A 22,008-nucleotide genomic window follows, 5' to 3' on the forward strand; every position below is an offset into this window, starting at 1 on the left:
GGCCTGACATGGGGCTTAGTCTCATGACTGTGAGATCATGACCTGAGCCAAAATCAAGAGTCAGACACTCAAGCACTCAACTGATTGAGCCATCCAGGCACTCCTGTTTCAAACTTATTGAAGATCTAAATATATTAACTCCACCCAGATAATAAATAAATGTATTCAGGCTCTGAATTTAGAAAAATTTATAAATAGAGCAAAGTACATTTATTAGAATACAAACATAAGAATAAAAATTAAAAAGAATAAAAACTCCTAAATTCTACTGGTCCATAAACTTAATTTGTCTCAACCTTCTTTATTTCTGTTTTTTAAAAAATTTATTTCTGAGAGAGAGAGACAGTGTGAGCAGGGGAGGGGCAGAGAGAGAGGGAGACACAGAATCCGAAGCAGGCTCCAGGCTCTGAGCTGTCAGCACAGAGCCCCACGTGGGACTCGAACCCACAAACCATGAGATCATGACCTGAGCCAAAGTCGGACACTTTCCTCCTCAGAAGTGAATCTATATTTTCTACCTTGATATTATTTTAAAAAGTCTTTTTAAAAATTGTTGAATTTATTGGATAATAGGTGTCCCCCCAAGTGCCTTTTAGTTTGCCTTTGTGTGAAACTTAGATTACACTTAATTTTCAGTTCATTCTCCTCCAGAGGGTCTGCTGTGTGGCTTAATTTATACTACTTGTAGACTTTAGAAGAAGAAAATACTATCCACTTATATAGTTCTATATTGTTTGATGTATTTTACAATCTAGATTGTCTGCTTTATACATTTTTCTCTAGTTTTTTAAAAAATATTTATACCTTCCTTTTTTCTTTGGCAGCAAAAATGGTAGAAGTTGGAAGAGCTCTGAGAAGATTAAAATGTATTCTCGAAAATCTCCTTCATAAATTAGTTTTTTAAAGTTCTTATTCCAAGATTATATGGGAACAGGCCAAATTTTCAGCTGCCAAAGACTTTTACCAGATCCCTGGCACTTGATTTAGGAAAACTAGGGAAAATAATTTATTTTTGTGAAAATAAATATTTTTATCTTAGTCTGATTTTGAAGGGTGAAGGATGTGGGGAATTAAATGGACCTTTTTTGAACACCTGCTCCTGGTCAGGCCCTTCCTGTGTGCTAGATACTTTCACATACATCTCTTACAACCATGTGAGGAGGTGGAATCCTATCAAGTAGGAGTTAAATTAATTCTCCAAGACCTCTTAGTTTATAGATGTTGTAAATGGAATCAGAACCTAGGAGTTTTTAAATCCTTTTTTTAAAGTTTGTGTATTTTGAAAGAGTACAAGGTGGGGGCGGGGAGGGGCGGAGAGCGAGGTCAGGGAAAGAATCCCAAGCAGTCTCACCACTGTCTGTGTACAGCCCAGTGCAGGGCTTGAACCCATGAATGGCGAGATCATGACCCGAGCCAACCAGGTGCCCCAGAACATAGGATCCTTAAGTCCTTATCCTATTCCCTCTCTGTGAGTCTTCTCTTGCTGGCTGAAAGAATAAAGTTCTTTTGGATTTCTCCTATTTTTGTGATGATTCAAGTACTGCTCCTTCAGGGCAATCTTCTCAGCTGAACACGTGTCAGACTCTGTACTCACACACCCTCCCCTTGAAATTCCTTCATAACATTATCTCCTACGCCAGACTATGAACTCCTTGAAGGCGGGCCCATATCTGTTTTTACTTGTCAGTATATTCCTAGTGGCTTGCATGTAAGTTAGCTGTTGAGTTGGTAGTATGTGAACCCAGGTGCGTGCACACACACACACACACACACACACACACACACTCACACACAGTGGGAAATAACCACTGTAAGTCTTTGTGCAGACTTTATAGTGTGAGCAATTCTGTAAATCTCAAATTTGAATTACTGAGTAGGGAAGGGCCAGATAATTTGATCCTTACAATTTAGGTGAATTCCAATAGTCTCCTTTGTCTTTTTTGTTTGTTTGTTTTTCTGTTTTGGTTCATCCATCCATATTGCTGTAGGAGGTTTCTAAAACACAAGTTAAAAATATTCTAAGGTTCATTTGTATATGGCTGACTCCTTAGGTGTCTTGTAAGGGTACCCTATTCCAGCTTTCTCTCCCACTACTCTCCCTTATGCACTGACCACAGATGAGTACTTGGTGCTTCTGAGAGATGCTCAGCACTGAGCTTACATGATGCTATTCTTGTTAAAGTCTCTTTTCTTTAAGCCCCAGTTTTATCCATAATCTTCTGAGTGACCTCTTCCTCAGCTTTCCTAAGCAGTTACTTTTTGTTCTCATTGTACCTTACACCTCATATGTAACTTGTAGTCTCCTGACCTCTTGTTATTGCCTGCCTTCCTCATTTGATTATGAATGCTGAAGACAGGCTGTGTTCCTCATTTTTTGTTTTCTCACCCTTGCTCTCCTCAAACAAAACAACACAAAACCTGGTATGATGTCTGCTACATACATGTTTAGAGAGAAGATTCATGTAAGTAAGTGATAGGCCTGACCGGATCTGCCCTAGTGGCTGGTGTGCTCCTTCTATTTGAAATACCTATAAATAAAGTGATTGCGGCTGGAAAGTGAGAAGCACTAGCTCAAGATTTGAGGATATGGAAATTGTGAGCACACTGAGGGTGGGGAGGATTCATTTGTCTTTGTATTCTGAGTGCCCAACATAGATGCTCAATAACTGAATGAACTGATACCGGTGTGCTAGGGAGGGATTACGGTGTGGCAGCTGTTCCCTAATTCACATGAATCCATTATTTAGGCAAGGTTTCTAAACCGTATATAAAATAATTTGGTTTAACAAACCCCCCTTCTTGACGATCTCTACATTCCCACTCTATGATCTCATATTTAACTTCAAATGATGTGTTTTGAAATTTGTTTTGTTTTTCTGTTTATTTTTATTATCTCATTTCTGATCCACTTAATGTTATGATTGATGTTAATTTAGGAATTTTCTGGAGTAAGTAGGTGCTTTTTTGATACTGTTTCTGGTGGAGTCTGGATATACACACTCACAAAATACAATTTAGGAATATTTCCTCTTTCATTATATAGGTCATTGGAATTGAGACCTTAAAGCTGAGTACTTGCCTCAAAAAAAAACATTAAAAGGTATTGGGGTGCCTGGGTGGCTTAGTCGGTTAAGCGTCCGACTTTCGCTTAGGTCATGATCTCGCAGTTCGTGGGTTCGAGCCCCGCGTCGGGCTCGAACAGTCGTGCTGACTGTCGGCTCAGAGCCTGGAGCCTATTTCGGAGTCTGTGTCTCCCTCTCTCTCTCTGACCCTCCCCTGCTCACGCTGTCTCTCCCTCTCTCTCCTAGAAATAAATAAAAAATATTAAAAAAAAAATTGGAAAAAAAGGTATTGTATACTGCACATGGCAAGTATAACTACACCTTGCACTCATATGATATATTTTGTTAATTACAGTTAGCCTAAGTTATTTATTTTTTTTCTAAAAATAAAATAGGCTATTTGTGCCTTATTGTTTATAGCAAGAATTCTAAAGCTTTTGCTTACTGTTCAAGAGTTGACACATTTTATTAAATTATAGTGGCTTGCTTTTTAAAAATATATTTTTTCCTAGGAACCAAAAGCAATCAAAGTTTGGAATGAGCTTGTATTCTTGATTATGACTGTTCACACAACGAAATAATACGTGAATTTTTAGAATAGGATGCTGAATTTTATAAACTGAGTACAGGCTGAAATAAAATTGATATGTTTGGAACATGTTTTGGGTGGATGTTGTGAATTCTTTTTACCACATTCTTTTTCTTTTAGTTTTTAAAGACCTGGATTCTTTCTGTGGGTTTGTATGATCTTTTCAGTAGGCAATCTCGTGTAGTTGGGCTTGATGAAATTAAATAGTGTTTTATGTATTTAAAGACAAGCACAATCATTACTAAAGGGTGGGGATTTTCTCCTTCCTGTCGCTCCCCAACTCTCCCTACCCTTCCACACACACCCCCAACTACCAACGGGGAGAGCAGCAGGTTTTAGTAGATTTGGGTATGAGCAATTTATCTGCCAGCAAAGTTGTAAGCAATAGTTTGACACAAGTGTGAATGTCCAGCATTCCTTTAGCGTAGGAGGAAACAAGACAACTACATTGTATGTTGGGCCAGTCGTGCTATGTATTTGGAGTTGGAAGAGAAGTGGGGAGCAGATGACTTGCCTTAATAAAGAAACTGAATTCAGGGCTGCTGTGTTCCAGATGAGTAACAAGAGGTATGGCAGTCGCCACTTCTGTTTTTAACAGTGCCTCCAATAGACATGTAAACAATTCAATTTGTTCATTATAGGTTTTATTGTCGCTAAAGAGTGATTTATGTCCTCATTTCTGCATTATCGCCCACAAGGTACTGCCCTCCGTCAGAGGGCCTGTGCTATCTAATTTTTTAGACCTTTGTCTTCATTAGTACAGCAATTTTAGCTTGTGATCATTGTACTAGACCTCATTGATAAGATAAGACAGTATGAGATTCATAGTGCTGACATCTAACCTTGCCACTGGCTTCTTGACCCTTCTGCTTCCGAAACATGGGTTCATTTAAAAAAAAAAAAAAACAACAACACCCAAGGTAAAACTCCATCTATTTTTCACACACATTGTGGGCAGTTTAAAGGTTGGTCAGAATCAAATACTGTGCTTTCAAATTTGATAATGTATGAGTACCGAAGGATGACCTTTGATACATAGTCATACATCAACATGACATGAGCAGTAAATGCTGCAATTACCTTTAGTACGTTGAAATGGTGCTTTAGTTTTCATCTTTAGAGCAATTATTGCAGAAGCAAAAAAATGCATTGGAGCTTTTATTGTGAATTTTGTAAAATTAAGTATCTTTAGAAATAGTCCTAATTTATGCACTTATTTTCAACACGAGTTTGGTTTTTATACGATGTAGTAGTTCATTCACTACCAGAGGATGTTAATTGCTGACCTGATGATTTTAGGCAGATTGTTGTAAAGCTATTTCGTGCTTTATGAGTCGGTTATTTTTCAAAAGGATTAAATGCCATTTCTTTACAAAAGCTTTTTACCACGTGTGTTTTCAAATATATTAAAGTCTGCTCCCAGCGGTCATCTAAAGGAGTATTTAGTGATGACAGAGACCTTTCTGTTGCAGCAACACACGGCTGTGTATAGCGTCTGCCGTTCTCTATGGGATTGTTTCCCCAGTGTGTTCATTTATACATTAATTTCTCCTTTAATGAGTGCCTTCTGTGTGACAGGCACCTGAGAAGGAAAATGAGTGAGGCGCGGCCCCTGCTCTCAGGGAGTTCCCAGTCTAGTGGATGAGTTTGGGCTAATAGTTCAGTTATCTTCTGAGAAGTCCCAAGATGGGAAAGCAGTAAGCTGACTCAGTTAAGTACTAAGTGAAATGATGCTGGACTTAAAAAGGCAGGAGACCAGGTTTGCATTTTGATTCTGCCACTTTCCAGCAGTCTGACCTTGGAGACGTTACATAACCTCTCTGAACCTTAGTTTCCGTAGCTATAGAAAAATCATATGTAGTGCACAGAGCTGCTGTGAAAAGTAGAGAATAGGGATTTCTAGGCTAAGTGTGGCCCAGAACAGAAACCCCCTTTTTCAACGTCCTACCCTTCTTCTGTCTCCACCTACACTTATTTCTCTATAAACTCATTTTTATTTTCTGTTTCAGAGGTGAATAACAGGGTCCAAGGACCTCCAGAGATTCCCTCCATAATTTTGTATACGTGCATGCACATGTTTCCAGGGAGAGAATACGTAGCCCTTATGTCATTTTCAAAGTTGGACCATGAGTCGATAGAACAGGCAGCTATGGCTCTCTTCTAGGAGAATAGCCATCAAAGATATTACTTAACATTACTGTAATATTTGGATTAATGATGTAAAAAAATCAATTGAATTGCAAGTACTTTTTTCTCTGGGCATTAAAGAATCCTTTAAATGATCCCTACAGCCAGAAGCTGTATGCCAGGTGCAAAGCAGCAATGCCACGCTGGTGGCAAAATTAATATAAAAATGGAACCCTAGTTCAGTGTTTAGGTCTTGCATGCTTTTCAACTGCTAATAGCTTTATCAGTGATCACTTTCAGACATGTGAATTGTTTAAAATTTGTCAGGTTAGTGAAGGTGAATATTGAAAATGAGATGCAGGCATTGTAAGGGATCACAGGTATCTTACTGGATTTTGATATTATAAATATTATAGGCCCATCCCCTTAGATTGTTCTTTAATTGTCCCTGCTCTCCCCCCCGCCCCCAACCTCCGGCTCATGCAAAGATGTCATGAAGTTAGAGTTTTTTTCATCAATACCTGCTTATTTTTTTCTCTCTCGGTTTTTAATATTAGAAATGTAAAGCACAATGGTAAGAGAGAAATTTAAAAAGCTCTTTACCACATTCTATTGTGGTAGAATGCACTGTTTTTCTTCCTTAGGTTTCCTCTTAGTCATTAATCCTTTTAGCTTGTATGTTTTACAAACTGGTATGTATATGTTTTTAATGTTTATTTTTGAGAAGAGAGAGAGAGAGAGAGAGAGACAGAGAGACAGATGTGAGCTGGGGAGGGGCAGAGAGAGAGGGAGACATAGAATCTGAAGCAGGCTCCAGGCTCTGAGCTGTCAGCACAGAGCTTGGCTTCAGCACAGAGCTGGATGTGGGGCTTGAACCCACAAACCGTAAGATCATGACCTGAGCCAAAGTCAGATACTTAACCGAATGAGCCACCCAGGCGCCCCTGTACACAGTTGTATCCTTAAAACAGAGTGAGGTGCACTGTGTGGGGTTCCACTTGCCTCTTGTAGCTTCCTTCACATGGGCTATTGTCAAACTCGTGAGTCACTCACTGTCCATTCTGAAGCATCTGAAGCCATTGACCCCTGATACGTGAGAAGAGGCTTGAACCCTCAACTTTTTTGTAGACCACAGAGCAGCTGTCAAGGGATAATGAGTTTTTTCCCCTTGTACTCAGGCAAACATGGCCTGAGGGCTTGGGTGCCTGGTTTTACTCCTCCCTGTAATATCTCCCCTTGCATTTCTCCTTCAGAATAGAGTTTAAGTTTGTACATTTGCTTTGTAGATCTAAACATAACTGCATTGTAAAATGAGGTTCATCACAGAATTATTTTTGATAGTGAAAAAAATAGGTCGTCAAAATGTTCAGGAATGGGAGAGTGTTTAATGCATTTAAATATTTTTGATGTATTTTTAATAATGCAAGAAAATGTTCATGATTTAATATTGAGAGAAAAGTGAATATAAGTTTGCACAGTCTTATAGTCTGGTCTTGCATGGAAGGATATATGTAATGTATGTAAAGAGACTGGAAAGAAAGAAAACAAATTTTAACTAATTATGTTTGGGTTTTAGTATATGACTTACTTTTTTTCTCTTTACCTTCTTTTTCCTGCATTTTCCAAATTGAATATCAAGAATGTATATTACTTTCAGCAATTCTAACTTTTCAAGTAAAATATTTTTAAAAATCTGGAATAATGATCTATAACAAATCACTGTATTACAGAAAGACTTTTAAATTTAAGTTGACAATTCAGTTATTCCCAAATCCAAAACATTTTCACATGTGCAAAGTCAGGGGAAAGAGTTGATTTTAGTTTAAACTAAAATCTAAACTAAACTAAAATTCTCTTCCTTCAAAAGGAAGAGAAAAAAATGAGTTTATCTGAGCAGTAAAAATATAAAGACCTTGGTAACCTTGGAATAAAGGAAAGAGATGAATGCTTTATGAATGATACAGACTTAAAAATGAGGAAGGAATCTGAGAAGCTTGGATAATTTTCTTTTTTTAGAACTAGCAGCTTAAATGAAGCGCTCTCAGCTTATAGAGTGGAATGAGAGCCCCCCCACCCACATTAACATATTTTCTCTACCTACCTTTATGTGCACATATATAGACATACACAGATCATTAATTCCTTTAATTAAGAAGAATGAATCAAAGGTTTTGTCTTCTAATAAGTAGTTGCTTTGTTATATGCAATGTGGCATACATAATCTTTGATCTTCCCTTAAAACATTTCTTTTGAAATCTCACAACTACCCGGACTGCTTTTTATGGACGTTCAAATAATTTCCTAAATCTGGGTTCTGATAAACATTCAATGCAGACACAGGACTGCATCCTAGTGCAGTTTGGTCTACATTTGCCTTGTGATAGCAATTATAGCAACATCTGATGATAACATCCCAAACTGAGAATTTGTGGTACTTTAGAAGATTAGATAAGCTGGGGCGCCTGGGTGGCACAGTCAGTTAAGTGTCCGACTTCAGCTCAGGTCATGATCTCCCGGTTCGTGGGTTCGAGCCCCACATCAGGCTCTGTGCTGACAGATAGCTCAGAGCCTGGAGCCTGCTTCAAATTCTGTGTCTCCCTCTCTCTCTGACCCTCCCCTACTCATGCTGTCTCTAGCTCTCTCAACAAATAAATAAAACTAAAAAAAGATTAGGTAAATTTATGCTATCTGTAAGATTTTAGAGAAATACTGACTTTGTGGGCACTTATTTTACATGTCTGTGTATAGCAGTGTACCTGGCACACACTCTGATGTGCTGGATTCCTACTTGAGAAACCAGAATTGACTGAATGCTTAATCTACACCGAAGCTGTTAGGAGGTATCTTATATACACAGTGTCATTTGATCCTTAAAAGGATTCTTTGAAAGAGATCTAATTTTCATCTCCATCCTATAGATAAGCAAACAGAAATCCAAAGCAATTGAGTAATTCACCTAAGGTCACACACTTAGCAAGTGGCAGAGGCAGCATTTGAAGCTAGGCTTATTCATACATGTTTCACTGTAGCACACCATCTCCCCTCTTATCTATTTGTTAAAGTTGGCTTTTTATTAGCCACACTTTCTTTACCTTATATACTTTAAGGTGATGAAAATATCCTGTAAAAATGTTCCATAATTGTGTTTGATATTCTGAAGAGTATCTTCAAGTATCCATTTTTAAAATTTATTTTTGAAGGGGGGGGGGTGGAGAGAGAGTGCCAGCATGAGTGGGAGAGGGGCAAAGAAGAAGGCACAGAGTCAGAAGCAGGCTCCAGGCTCTGAGCTGTCAGCATAGATCCAGATGGGGGGCTGGAACCTACGACCTGTGAGATCATGACCTGAGCTAAAGTTGGACGCTCAACCGCCTGAGCCATCCAGGCTCCCCTTCAAGTACCCCTTTAAGGAAGACAGCCACTCCTTAGGTTGCCTTGATTTTGCAAAACACTGTTGGGGTTGTCATTATTGTTTTAGAAGCTGGAAAAGAATATTATAGTGCTTGCTGGCTTCCCCTCCCCTTTATAAGGGGCAGTGTGCATGTTTTCTTCTTTTGTCATTGGCTGTCTTTCTGTGATGCCACACAGAGTTGAGTTGATTTTTGACAACAGAAATGATGATTTTGAGTTACTCTGTATATAAATTACATTTCTACTCTTAGTACTAAGTGAACGTCTAAAACCAACATCTAAATTCTTTGATACTGTGTTGCTTAAAACATTGTCTTTCCAATGAGATTTTTACTGAGAGCACTCTAATATGTTTTTTAGTATTTTTATTTATTTCTGAGAGAGAGAGATAGGCAGCGTGAGCAGGAGAGGGTCAGAGAGAGAGGGAGATACAGAATCTGAAGCAGGCTCCAGGCTCCAAGCTAGCTGTCAGCACAGAGCCCGATGTGGGGCCTGATCCCACGAACCGTGAGATCATGACCTGAGCTGAAGTCGGACACTTAACCGACTGAGCCACCCAGGTGCCCCCTAATATTTTTTTGTCTATCAAAATGTTTTTCTGTGCACATGTCAAATGCCGGTTTGGTTTATACAAAGGATGCAAACTTCTTCCTGCACTTCACATTCACTGAGGGATTAATTGTTCTCTTAGGTACCTTCAACTCTCCACTTAGAACAGTGCTTGGCAGATAGTATATTCTCCAGGCATGTTTGTTAAATTGTTTCTTAGCAAAATATCGTGCCCCTGATACAGATGTATATCTTTGAAATTTGGGACTCCAGAATTGGCTGAAGAAGCTGTAATTTTGGATTTTGTTGTACCTCCACATCTTCTCCTGAAGCCAGAGAGGGAAGGATCCGGACTATTGCTCTCCACAGCTCCCATTCCCTTGGGCTTTACCTGGAGGTTCAGGCATCGATGACCAGCTGCCTTTCTCCACTTAACCTTTGGTTAGAGGCGCTGGCCCTAGAAAGGGCCCCACTCTAGTCAACTGGCTTGCCTGGACCCTCTCCCCTTCCTCTTACATCCTTCCTTGGCAGTCACCCTGTGTTCGCCTAGCATCAGCACCTCTGTACTTGGAATGTCCTGCTAATGAATTTGGGGTGGGTATCAGCCTTGACCTTAGTCCTCGATAGCTTTTCCATGTAGTTTTCATGACTCTTGTTTATTATATGTAACTCACATGTTGTGATAGGTCTATTCATAAAGAGCATGCTTTCTACAAACTTCTACTAAGACATTTTGTTGTCAAACATTATTGCCAGTTGTTTGGTAAGGCAGGGAAGGAAATAGTTCAGGGCTATGATCCCCAGGCCCTCTGAAGAGAGTGATGGGGAAGTGAGTTGTCTGTCCTATTGTTTTTAAGCACTTCAACAGCCTTTACCTCTCCTGACACCTCCAGAGAGCAGCCTGGGACCACCTTCATTGGTCTTCATAGCACGTGGCATCTTTCCTAGCAGCTCAGGGAGTTCTAGTTTTCATGCTGTGTTCCTTAAAGGAAATTTTAAGGGTCCATATGGATTGTACATCCATGAATTTCATTAGCACACATAATTGATAGCAACACCAGTGTATTAGAAATGATATTCTTTGGGGCGCCTGGGTGGCTCAGTTGGTTGAGCGTCTGACTCTTGGTTTCGGCTCAGGTCATGATCTCACAGTTCATGAGTTCAAGCCCCACACTGAGAACATTAGAGCCTGCTTGGGATTCTCTCTGCCCCTCCCCTGCTCACTCTCTTTGTCTCTTTCTTTCAAAATAAATAAATAAACTTAAAAATTTTTTAAAAAAGAAATGATATTCTTTACTTTCCAGTTTGCTTTATTAGCACGCATGTATTTCATTAACACACATAAGCAAGAACAATATACATGTAGTAACAAATGAATTTTCTTTACTAGCCATTTTGCAAAGTTAGTGAGTGACGATTTTTAAGGCTGATCTACTACTATATATAAATGTAAACACCTCTGTATGCTATGGCGACATCTTTAAGTAATTGAAAGCTCAGCATGAAAGTTGTGTCCAGCCTTAAGACTACTCTCAGTTAATAGGTTAATCCTTTTAATAGTTGAATAGGCTGCCCTCTCAGACATATCTCAGAGAAGAGAATTTATTATATAAGGTACAATCTCATTGGGTATGCGAGGTAAATAACCTCATTAAGAATGGAACGTGAAGGAGACACAGTACTATTCAAATAGGGCAAAAGGGGTCCAACAAGGTAAAACGAAAGGCAGTTATGGAAGTCAACCACTGCTTTTACTTTGTGTTTTGTATTTTGTGCTGAATAAAGCAGATTAAAAGGGCAAGCTGCTTAGCATTGAGAAGGGCCTAAAAGAAAGGAGGGCTGGGTAAATTCTTTTGGTGAAAAGCAGTAGAGTAGAACATAGGCTGTTGGTCATGGATTAATTGAGGCATACCAAAGGGTAGAAAATGTTGACTACTGTGAGGGCTGTCAATAAAGAGATCCTTCTGGATCTAAAAACTCTGATGGACCTTGGGCACTTGTTTCCCAGAGACATGGATATCTTCTGATTGATGGCTTGATTAGCTCTCCTCTTGTTTGACTGAGCTTTCTTGTTATGCTGGATTGTCAAAATCATTCCCTCTCTATGAAAAATTCCTCTCTACTTTGAGGTACTGGGCAATGGTCTCTTGCCAGTTAGGATCTACGTTTATTGTCATCGACATCTATATCATCTACAGTTGTTGTCATTTACCTATCATCAAAAAAGTTAAATTGCTCTTAGGCCTCCAGAATTAAATATTCCTAAAATGGAAGAGTAGATGGGTCTTGGAGGTTGCTTGGTTCAAGCTTCTGCCTTTAGGTTGTTAAAGAAGTAATGGATATAGAACACTTTGATATTTACTATTTTCTAAAAAAAAAAAAAAATACCATGTCAACACTTGAGCAACACCTTTTCCAGTGGGGTCTGCAGTATGTTTGTATGACATGAATTAGCTCTTATGCAACCAGCTTTTAGGAGAATGAGGTCAGTATAACTCAGAAGTTGTGTTGGTCAGACGTGATTTTTCTCAGATCGTTAATGCTTTCCATCATCAGACAGCAGGTGAATACAGCAAGCTGTGGAAGAACACAGAATATAGAACCTACAGCCAAACTAAAGAAAAAGACTGTCCTGTGAATAGTTGGCTATGTGTTTTGTCTTGGAAATGTTTCGTGTGTGGTTCTTTCTGATCTTTGGTATTTTGTTCTTGTTTCCACTAATCAGCAGCCCCAATCCTTTGTTATATCCCTTCTTATGTAAGCTATCTTCTCTCTCTCTCTCTCTCTCTCTCTCTCTCTTTCTTTTATTGTGCTAAAATGCACATTTTTTTAAAGGTAAAAATTCCTGTGCTTACCATAGTATTTTCAAGTCAGGAAGTTAACTTGATTTTTTTTTAACTGTGAGAATATTTTTATTAAGTTTATACTTCTTTTTGTTGGTGTTTTTGTCACAAAGTTGCTTAAGTTTTGAGTGGTCTGCTTCTAACTCTATTTCTCCTGTAGGTCCTGTGATTTTGCAGAATGCAAGTATTTTTTGAAACACATATATATCTTTTAACAGAAGAGCCTGGGTTGCATTTTCTTAATGCTTGTTATATGACTATTATAACTGATCATCTTCAAGGTTGTGATAGGAAGCTAAGCTCAGGTTGGAGCAGGATTATCTATAAATAGTAAGAGATTTCAAGAGTAGCGAGGAAACTTGCTGAAAGTTTTGTAGCTCATTAGTGTCAAAGTTCAGAAGTCTCACAACCTATCAATCTTATTGCAATGTTCTTATTCCTCAAGTCTCTCCTACCTTCAGTGAGTGAGGATATATAAAATGCTGTCCTAACTTATTATGGTGATTTCTCTGAACTTTCTTGAAACCACCAGAAACAATTTTTGGTGTCAAGAATATGGTTTACTCAGCACATAAGGAAGTCCTTTTCTCAACCTTTTTGGTTACGTAAGGATTCTGAGTTTTCAGATGGGATATTTATTTTCTGCTCACTCCTCTGCTCCCCACCTAGCACTTAGGACTCTTACCCTGTTCTCTGATGCTTCTGCTCATCATCAGTTGGACAAATCATATGAACTTGATCTTAAGGGTCCTATTTCAGTCCAATAAGCATGTATTAAATGCATACTGTACATAGGGAACTCTGCTAATGAGTTTCTGTTAACTCTCCCAGATCAGAAATTGGTGTCTTACCAGAGAACTTCTTGAGGCTATGTCTTAACCCAAGACAGCAATCAGAATGCAATAGGGACTCAAGTCTTCTCTAAATGGCTCTTACATCCCTTAAGGAACTTATCCTGATATTTTGCTGGGTGACCTATTTGCTCTGATATCTGCAAACAAGCTGGGAGGCAAGAGAAGGAAAGTTGGAGGCCAATGGGCATTTATGTTTCAGAAGCAACCTTATTTTGTAACACGTTTCATCCCTGGAATTAGTTTAATGACGAGAGTATGGTGTGTACGTGTGTGTGTGTGTGTCTTCAAATTACTCCACAAAAGACCTTGAAACCTGAAGTGTCTCAACAGCTAAATTTCTCTATGTCACAAGGCCATAAAGCTGGCCTGGAATAGTGAAATTCCCATGAAATTGAACTGATCCTCAAATTATTGCTTAAATGATAGGACAGTAGAAACTTAAGACCATATTAATGCTAATGGGAATTGCTCGGCTAATGCTGCGTAAGACTGGTTGCGAACTGCACTAGACATGCTACAAAAGGGCCATTATGCTCATCTTTTCATAGATGCATGATTTGTTTTATTCTTAAAACATTTGAAGTTTAAGGTTTTTATACGATGCTTTATGAATAGGAGTGTAATGAGGTTGAAAACCAAAATAGTGCTCACCACTCTGCATAGAAATAGGAAAAATAAAAAAAAAGAAAGAAAGCGTTAGCTGAATGTTGCCCATTTGAATCCCTATTTCTAAAAACCCAATTTAATTTTTTTTATCACTTCTCTCATTAACCCCAAGATGTAGAAAACTGCATGCTACCTGAGTAAAAGAAGAGTGACAATGCAAAAATACTTTTAAAAGACTTAGTTCTTCTATTGCTCTTCTCTTAAGCATCTTAAAATGAAAATATTCTTATATTATAAAACTATTTGTACAAAACATATGTGATTTATCCCCAAGTTTGAATCCACCTGTCTGAAATGTACACTGGGCCTTTATTTATGCTTTGAAAATATAGTAGATAAAAAGCATAAGTGTTTCTGATATTATGTTTTGTCATCTCCAGCTAAGAAGATTGAAATCTTGAGAAACAATTTTCTGAAGAAATGAAATCGTATGCCCTCCTGAACCCTTGGGGGAAAATAGCCTCTCCGTTTGCTCAGAATATGAAACAGTAAAACAGTACAAGTAAAGCAGACAGCCATGCCATGCATGTCACATTTCTATTTGTATCGTTTGAAATGATGTTTTAAGATTTTCTGGGGTTTTTATTTATTTATTTAAGAAATAACTGGAACAAATAATATTTGCACAATCTCACTGATATAAGACTTTCCAAAGCAGCTGTATTTATTTTCTGGGAAATGTGAAAGATTGGTTTATAACCCTTCATAATCCTTATGTTCTATAACTTCACAGAAAATACGGAAAAGAGAAGATTTGGGAAGTGCTATCGTGGTAACATTTTTGAAAATGTGAAGAGAATCCTTCAATGTCTTTGTTTCCTGGATCCTAAGAGAGTCCTCAGTAGATTGGCTCCACAGGGTAAGTGGAAGGACTCCTTATAGAGGAGGAGAACCTTCTAAAAGGCAAAAATTGAAAAACATTGTTTATATTCGAGCTGCTATTTGTTTTTCAAAGGAAAGTGATCACATTTAAAAGTAAGCTTTTCTGGATATTGTCATTTCTCATTGCTCAAGGTAATAAACATCCCCCTTGGGTTAGATGATAGTCCAGATAATTCAGTATTGTTGAAGTTGGAATATAAGATTCTGTAAAACCCGAAGTAATCTCTCTCTCTCTCTTTCTCTCTCTCTCTCTTTTTACAAGTTGACATAGTACATCCAAACACTTTCGATAGCACTTCTTGTGCTCTTGTTGGAAGACTCTGGACTTTAGGAGAAGAGATTTTCCTTCTCCTCATTTATGAATCTGATTAGGTAAATCATATAAATAAGATTTTTAAATTTTACTTTGCAGGTAAAATTGTAACAGTACATAACTAAGCAAAATCACCTGTCAGAGGCAGTTTGTAAATAATGAAATAAAAATCTATCTCCATATTTATAGTCAAATGTTATTTCTGATGCCAAGTGATTTTCTAAGCTTGATTACTCGCTTTAATCAACAGCCTTGGCTCCAAATAGTTTGGCTCACTCTGAATAGTCTAGACTTGTTTCCAAAGATAAAAAACAAGATTGGTAGCGCTAAGACATTCAGAGGCACAGGCAGTGAGTAACCACCAAAATGGAGGTCCAATGCTGCTTTGAGGAATGGCAGCCTCACACTCCTGGGCTAACGGCCTCTGAGGAAAAGCACATACTTGGCATATTTATTTAAAAATCAGTTGCTTTACTGTGGAGTCATATCTTGTTTACCATTTTGACTCAGAAATAGATCTTTTCCTGATTCCTTAAGGACTCAGGAAACTGTTGGGAGCTGCCATGCTTTACAGCACATGGGATCACTGAGCCCTAAAATTTTGGTGATCGGAGAAGAGGGATGATCTCAAGAACTGTGGAGGAAGTTGAGCCACTTGACAACATTAATTAGATTGTTGGTTGCTGATCACTACCTTCAGGAAAGGGTTCCCTGACCTCTCCCTCTGTATATTTATGTGCTATTAATATACATACATCACACATTTGTTTATTTAGAAAACACAGTAAGGTATAAAATAATTAGAATATATATTATAAAGTACATATTTGAATAGAGTTGATACACAATGTTATATTAGTTTCAGGTATACAACAGTAATGATTCACCATCTTTATATATTACATTATGCTCACCACAGGTGTGGTTACCATCTGTCACCATACAGTGCGACTACAATATCATTGCTTCTATTCCCTGTGTGGTGCCTTCTATCCCCATGACTTATACATTCCATAACTGAAAGACTGTATCTCCCACTCCCCTTCAACCCTCTGCCCATCCCTTCCAGACCCCTTCCGTCTGGCAGCCATCAACATATTCTCTGCATTTGCAGCCATCAACGTATTCTCTGCATTTATGGGTCTGAATCTGCTTTTTGTTTATCTATTCATTTGTTTTGTTTTGGTTTAGATTTCACATATGAATGAAATAATACGGTTATTTGTCTTCGCCAGTCTAACTTATTTCATTGTGTCACAATATCCTCTAGGTCCATCCCTGTTGTCACAAATAGCAAGACCTCATCCTTTCTTACAGCCGTGTAATTATTTACGTGCTATCTAAAATAGTGATACAACAGCCCTTGTTCTCAGGTGGCTTTATAAAAAATTTTGGAGGGGATTTTTATGTGCATTAATTCTTGTGTTAGAATTTTTTTTGACTGCAAGTAGCAGAAATCCAACTAGTTTAAGAAAGAGGGGATTATTTTAATTAATTAATTAATTTTTAATGTTTTATTTATTTTTGAGAGAGAGAGAGAGAGACAGTATGAGCAAGGGAGGGTCAGAGAGAGAGGGAGACACAGAATCCGAAGACAGGTTTCAGGCTCTAAGATGTCAGCAAAGAGCCCGATGTGGGGCTCATACCCATGAACCGTGAGATTGAGACCTCAGCTGAAGCAAGACACTTGACTGACTGAGCCACCCAGGTGCCCCACGGGGGTAGTATTTTAGAAGTTTATAGGTTTGTCTTATATGATCTAAAGTTAGGCAAAGGAGGCATGCAGCCAGCCCCTGGAGACAAAGGGATCTAGACATTCAAATGCCCGCAGAACTGCTGCTCCATCCAAGTCTCAACCATGGTTCACTCTGCTTGTTTGTTTTGCCCCCGACCACTGTAGAGCAACGTTCTTTGTGTGGTGGAGAACACACGCCCAGAGATGCCAAGCCTTGCATATTACAGCTACTGCCCCTGGATCTGCCAGTTGTCATTTCCAAGTTCTAGCTCTGTCAAGCCCAGACAGGCATACCTTTAGACCCAACAAGCATGGCCAAGGAGGTCATGCAGCACCACAGGAATCATGGGGCTGGAGAGAAAGGGGCTGGAGAGGGGAGATGTTCTCAAGAGAAGGGAGGTTCGGGGCAGAAAAACAAACATCCATCCACCACGATTTCCACCCAGACATACTAGTACTCCAGGAATAGAAGTGAGAGTGTGTTGAGCAGAATGGTCTGAATGCTCAATCCGTGTTTACGAGTGACTGCCTTCCAGATGATTTTTAGGGCTTGAAAAATATAACTGCCCTCCAAACTGCAGAATTGGGAACAGCAAATCTCCCACATACTTGACCTCACCACAGAGCTTACCCATGGTGACACTACTTTTAAGGATGTGGGTTCTGGAGCCAGACTCCTGAGCTGCACTCCACCTTGCTGGCTGTGTGACTTTTGGCAAGTTCCTCAACCCCCCATATCTCTACTTCTTCATCTGTTAAGTGGAGATAATACCTGCTTTGGAGGGATGTCTGAGGTTTCAACACCTGTACCTGATGAATACTTAAGAGCTTAATAAATGTTAGCCATTATTACTAGTATTATTCTTCTCATAGTTACATAATAAGAAAAAGAAACTCTACTGGAAAAATAGCTAGGCGTCTTTGCATGAGCTGCTCCTTCTGCTGGGATGGCCCGCTTCCTACTCTCCCGGCATGCAAAGCTCCAACCATACCACATATCCAGTTTGCCCTTCCGGTTGCTCAAAGCATTGTACAGGCAGAAAACACGGACACACCCCTGTTGGGCGGCTGATACTGTTCTCCTGGTGTCCTGTGAGAACTCTGAGAGTATGGACCATATCTGGTTTGTTTCTATATTTTTAGACTTTAGCAGATGGGTGGAGATCAATTTTTGGTGGGATGACTAAAAGCATGCACTTTTTTTAAATTAAAAAAATGTTTAATATCTGTTTATTTTTGAGAGAGAGGCAGAGTGTGAGCAGGAGAGGGGCAGAGACAGAGGGGAGGCACAGAATCAGAAGCAGGTTCTGGGCTCCGAGCCGTCAGCACAGAGCCGGACATGGGGCTTGAACTCAGGAACCATGAGATCATGACCTGAGCTGAAGTTGGATGCTTAACCGACTGAGCCATCCAGGCAGCCCTAAAAGCATGCACTTTTCAATTTTCTTATGTATTTGTAGCCTCTGCCATTCCACCTGGCATTTCTTCCTTCAGTCCTTGCCATACTGAAATCCTACTAACCCTTCAAACCCAGTCCAAATGCCGTATTTTTGGCAGGCATTCTCTGAACAGCTAGCCAACTTTCTGCAATCTCTCAGCACACTTTCCTTCCCAGTCACATAACACTGTCATGGATGTGGTACTGGCTTACCTAAAAATAAATGGGACATAGAGGTTTTCATTTTTATAGCTACATAAAGAAACTATGTAGTCAAATGAATGCACCTCTTTGCTTATAGGTAGGACATATGTAACTAATCCTGTTTTTAAAAAATATTAGTTTAATGCGTTTATAAACATAGTTCTGTTGGCCCTACAGCCAGCAAAAGGCCTACTCAGTTCCTAAATTTTTATACTTAATTTTAAAATGATTATCATATTCTTGGTAAAAAGATTGCACCTATTAAAAGATTTTTTTCTATTATAAGATAAATCGGGAATTCTGATTCCTGATTCCATTAGATTTTAATTTAATTCAAATTGTTAAGCATAGAAAAGCCAAGTAATCCTAAGAAGCCAAAAAAAACTTTGCAAAGAGGGAAGAAGAAACAGGTGGGATTTATGCTATTTCCTAGAAGGTTTCAGGGATCAGATTAAAAAGTAGTGAGTAATCTATGGAGAAAAGACCTGCTGCCAATTTAAAAAATGTGAATTACAACCAAAGGTAACTAATGTCCTAGGCGCTCTTAGTTGTGAGAAATTATGGTACTCCCAACCTCAAGTTCTATACAAGTGCTTGTTTCTCTGCTCTTTTTGCAGTTTAGGTGGCCATCTTGTTCTCTAAGAGGAGCTGCCGTACTCTACAGAGATGGGACAGCTTGCGTTTGGTTGTAGTTTCAGCTGGAGACCCTTATCTCTACAGACAGGGGCCATAATACCTGTGTCAGTAATGATCCAAAGGCATGAGATCTGGGAGCACTTGTACGTGAGCCACAATGTCCCTTCTGTTTCACTGTTGGCAAGCCTTTAGCTTCCCATTCCACAGATAGCAAGTATTCACTCATGGGATATTTTAGTATTCATTAAAAACAATACACTTTGAATACTTCAATGGCTGTATCAACACCATTAAATTTTTTTTTAAAAAGGGGGTGGTAGTTGGGGGAGGGGGGAAAGATTTTCTGGGTGATTTACTTAAAAAATTCCATTGCTTAAAAAAAATCACTATTTCTATTGACTGGCTTCTATGTAGGTCACCATGGCTCTGTCCTCAAAAGCCCAACTGAACAGGCTGGACTATTTTAAGAATGTATGAGCGCCATATCAAATAATTTGCTAGACTGGTCTTTTTCCCCAGTGACTTGTTGGATTTCCAGAGCTGATCATTTCACCTGATTACGTCTCCCAGCTTCCATCTCAAGATCGGCATCATCTGTTTTTCTCTTCCTAATTCCCTCTCCCATGTCTCTTCTCCTCTCCGATCTCCTCTTCACGGACACTTTCCCACCAGGCCAGATACTCAAGCTTTTGCCATCCCCAAGGAATCTTCCCCATATCCTGCCTCTCTGATGCTTAGCCTGTTCCCTCCTCTTCTGAACCAAGTATCTGAAGAAGAAAAGTCTATTCCTGCTGCCTCTACTTTAACCCCAGAGTCTAGCTTCTGCCTCCAGTGTTTATTGCAGCTACCTTGCAAAAGTCACCAATGTCTGGCTAATGTCTTGCTCAGTGGCTTTTCTTTGTTAGGCACTGTTGACATCTCCTTCTCCATGATCTTTCTGCAACTTCACTTTCCTTGTTCAAGATCATTGCTAGTTCTGGCCTCCTTTCTCAGTCTCCTTCAGTGTCTGGCCTTTCCCCACCTACTCCGTCATTCATTAATGGTTGACATTATGTTTGAGTCTCTTCTTGCTACATTATACTTGTTTCCAGGCGAGCTCATTCATACCCATTGCTTTAACTGTAGAGTGTGCCTACACGCTGGTGACTCCAAATTTGGCATTTCCAGAGCTGAGATGGTCATAAATGACATCTGATCCCACAACTTTATACTTCTAACTGTTCATTCCTTGTTTCGTTATCATTTATCTTTTTAAAAATATAATTCTGATTACGTTACTTGCTTATGCTTAAATTCCCTAACAGCTCCTTGCCATGTCTAGGATAAAGGTCACCCCCCTAAATGTGACATGGTCATGTAAAGTTCTTCCCTACCTTCAATCATGTCACACACCAGGCTGTCCCTTGAACCTGCTAGGTCTTGTATTCTTCTAAGCCTCTGTGCTAGCTGATCCCTCTCCCCGGTCTCTCTTTGGTTTGCTGCTTGAAGACCCCTTATTTCTAAGATCCAATTCAAATCTCAGTTCCTCTATGGAAATTGTTTGATTCTCTTTTACCCCAAGCCTCAGCTAGAACCAATACACTCCTCTGTTGTGCTTTTACTATACTTGGTTCATACTGTTAGAGATACAGTGTTGTTTATCGTTCTTAATGTGTCTACAGTGTAGGCGCCCTGGGGGTCTCATTTCTCTGTCCACCTCATATCCTTAGTTCTAACACATCTACATGTGTAAATGCTCAATAAATGTATATTGACTGACGGGTGACTAAACTGGCTAAACCCACTGATGGTTTGGGTGAAGTGTATCCCCTGCCCATAATTATGTCATGTGTCAAGGAACCCAAATAAGAAGATAACTTCCAAAAAACTATAATCACTCTGATATTTTCACAGTATAATAGCAGCTTTTCTACTGCTAGTAAGAAGAGGAAAAATCTGATAAGCTATGTAAGTCATGATATGTATAAGTGAAAGCAAAATCAATTTCCCCACACAGCTATTCCTTGTGCTAAGATCTGAAACACATCTCATGAAGTGGATCTTGAGTAATGTGCTGACTGACACTCTTTATCATAGATGAGTATTTGTCTTTCTTTTTAAAATAACATTTGCAGGATGGGGTATGATATAATTATTCAGATTGAGCATCATTTCAGGCTATGGAAGTATTGTGAACTAATCAGAATTTCATTTCTATTGCCTGTAATTTGGGCTTTTCTTCCTGGACCCCTAGTGAGTTTTCTTGAAGGAGGCTAGATCTGAAGTAGTTTCAGGACATGGTATGAAGAAGTACAGGGGCAGAGTTTTCTAACTTCAGAATCTGTTGACGACGGGTAGGATAACTTTGTACAATAAATAATGCACACATTCAGTGAGGCTGGTTGCCCAGTTGGGATGAAAGGGCTCATGCCGCTGCCTTAGGAACGGTGGATGACGAAGCATGGGAATGATAGAGTACAGGAAGCATATGGTTCATACACAGGCTCTCGTTTTCCTTAAATAGCAGAGTAGGATAACATGTTCCTACTATATCTGTCCTCCACACAGAAAGGGCACCATACCTTCCTGTTGGCCAATATTAGGAGGCCTCTTCTGTTCTCCATGCCACCGTCCCTCTGCCTTCTGTTATTCATAAGTCTGATGGCAAAGACCATCCCTGGGTGGCTTCTTGGTCCCTCTTGTGTTTCTTGCTCTCACTTCCT

This window comes from Hyaena hyaena, unplaced genomic scaffold (genome assembly GCF_003009895.1).
Source record: "Hyaena hyaena isolate Hyena2069 unplaced genomic scaffold, ASM300989v1 scaffold_359, whole genome shotgun sequence".
NCBI classification, from domain to species: domain Eukaryota; kingdom Metazoa; phylum Chordata; class Mammalia; order Carnivora; family Hyaenidae; genus Hyaena; species Hyaena hyaena.